Below are 2,928 nucleotides of genomic sequence, written 5' to 3' on the forward strand. Positions count from 1 at the left end.
ATCGCAATATTATTAACCGTATTCCTTATGCTTAACTTTACATCCCGTGACTATTTTGTAACTACTGATTTGTGTTGAGAGAAATTTTAAAGGAAGATCTTTGTGGCTCAGTTTGGGACCATTGTTGAGAGGGGAGGGGGCAATTCCAAAACCAGCTCCGAGGCAATGGGGGCTTCACTGGGGTCTGGCAGTAGTGAGAGAGACATGGGAAGGTTAGATCTATCTATCATCTATCATCTGTCTATCTATCTATTTATCTATCTATCATCTATCATCTGTCTATCATCTATCTATCTATCTATCTATCTATCTATCTATCTATCTATTATCAGCTCGGTTCTATCACCTATCTATCCATCTGTTTTTTTACATGGGAAGATATTTAGGAACTTTTCTGGAGCCAGAATGAGCAGAACTCGGCTAAATCAAATGCAGCAAGTGAGGGAGAGAGCTGTCAAGGATGATACTGTTTCTGGCTTGGATAGTGGTGCCAGTTTCTTTCAGTGGAAGAGAATAGAAGGATCCAATTTGGGGAAAAGATGGCACGTTCTGGTTTGGATTGTCTAGATCTGAGATGTCCTCATGCTAGATGTATGTGTGCACTGGCATGCGTGTGTGTACACATACTCACACGAGTGCCTAACATTCTGGGCCCATCCACCTCATAATCGTGTTCTCAGCGAGGAACTGGAAGACCCACTGAGAGCGCCTCCTCCTGAGGAACCAGCAAGGGCTGGAGGGCTCCCTGAGGTGGGGAAGACAGGATGGGAATCAGCCAATGATTCTCCAATCATGGGCAGGACTGGCTGTTTTATGGCCGTCCTCTACCCTCCCCGTTTGCGGCCCTGGCTTTGGAGCAAAGGCCAAAAGGTAGCATGTGGCTGTCAAGACAGTAGTGAGTTCCTTTTGCTCCCGTGGGACTCACCCAAGTCCCTCAAGAACCATCACTCTTTTCAATGCACAATGGCCTTAAAAAATCTTTTAAAATGTTTTTATTTTATTTTATTTTTAGAGAGAGAAAGGGAGAGGGTGAGAGAGATCAAAACATTGATGAGAGAGAAACATCATCAATCGGCTTCCTCCCACATGCCCCCTACTGGGGATTGAACTGGAAACCCTGGCATGTGCACTGACCAGGAATCGAATTAGTAACCTTTTGGTGCAGGGGACCCTGCTCAACCAACTGAACCACACTGGTTGGGCCTTTTTAATTGATTTAGATTGATTTAATTGATTTAGATTTAGTTGACTGACAGAGAGAGAGCGATATTATGGTTGCCTCCCTGAACCTGCCACCTTCTGGTACACAGGACGACATTCCAACCAACTGAGCCACACCTGACCGGGCACACATGGCCCTTTAATGGAGGGCAAATGTGGGCTGCCTCAGTAATGGTCAGGCTGCTCTGAGGTCCCTGCAGGATGGAGGGGGTTGACGGAATAGGAGAAAGTGTGTGCGTGTGGGGAGAGATCTGCTCTTTTCTCATGGAAGGGCGAGAGGCAGCCGGGGCTGAGACCTGTGGTTTCCGCCCGGTGACCTGATCTTGTGCATCTGCTGTGTCAGAGGGTACAGGTCACACTCTCCCACAGCCCACACCAGCCAGGCTTTCCAGCACCTTATTCACTCTCCGGGCTGGACCTGGCTCCTATTTTTTCTAGGTTGAAAATCCTTTCCTTGATAACCACAGGGTGTGTGTGTGTGTCTCTGTGTGTGTGTGTGTGTGTGTGTACAGGTGGAAGGGGAGATCAAGGGAAGATCCAGGGCTTTGTGGAGCCTAAAGGTTTTTTTTTGTTTTGTTTTTTTTTTTAATAATTATGAGGCTCCCCTTTAAGTTAAAGAACACAACATTGCGAATGCAAAATTAAGCGCAGTCCTTTTGTAAAGGAAAGGGGCTGCAAGCAAGAAGCCCTGGCATTTTAAACTGAATTAGCTTCAGGGTAAAAGGGCTTCTGGTGCCGATGGTGAGTGAGCCTTTCCTGCTCCTGAGGCAGGACGCAAGGCTGTGCACGAACTGCTTGCTGGGAATGAAGGCAGCTCCCCCTGTGCTCCGCCTCACTCTCCCCACCGCACAACCGGCCTTCCTCCTCTCTGCCCAGTGCCTGGCGGGAGGCACAGAACACATAGCAACCATTATAGAAGGCCTTCGGTGGCTGTGTGAACCACCCCAGGCGGCAGGCTTTATGCTCCCATCTTAGAGACAGGGAAGAGGGGGTCAGAGGGGGAAAGTCTCTTATTACCCAAGTTCACTAATATTAGTAAGAGGATGAGGTGGGATTTGAACCCGGGACAGCATGACTCCAAATCTATGGTCTTTCCAAAGCCAAGTTATAGAGATGCACAGCAAAGTTTGTGGAACAAATGATTCAGTGAGTGAGTGCATGAATTAGTAATGAATGAGTAAGCGATCAAATCAGCTAGTGGGAGAATGGCTGGGCGAATGAAGAAGAGATAAGAGGATGGAACAACAAGCTTATTTGTTGAGCATTTACTGGTGCCAGCCTCTTAGGGATCGTATTGTCCAGAGGGGGAACCAGAGGCTGTGTGCCAAGAAGGGGGAAGTGGACCAGAGGTCTTGTGGACTCACAAGTGGACCTCACTTGTCTGGGGGACCTGGAAGGCTTTTAACATTTGAGCTGAAACCTGAGGTGGTGAAGCTGTGGGTGCTAGCCAGGGAAGGAGGCTGGAGAAAGGGGTGCCCAATGCCAGAAGGCCCAGACTTAACCCAGGAGCCTGACGCCTTGGAAAAACTAAAGGAGCTGAGGGGGTGGAGAGGAATGGGGAAGGAAGTATGGATGGGCAAGAAGGGTGAACAGGGAGTTGGGGCAGACACAGAACGGCCTTTTGCTAAGGACTGAGGGTGCTGTCCTGAAGACAACGGGAAGCGATGGGGGTAGGCAGACGGGCAGCATAAACAGATGGTCTTGGCT

The sequence above is a fragment of the Myotis davidii genome, unplaced genomic scaffold (assembly GCF_000327345.1).
Source record: "Myotis davidii unplaced genomic scaffold, ASM32734v1 scaffold79, whole genome shotgun sequence".
Classification (NCBI taxonomy): domain Eukaryota; kingdom Metazoa; phylum Chordata; class Mammalia; order Chiroptera; family Vespertilionidae; genus Myotis; species Myotis davidii.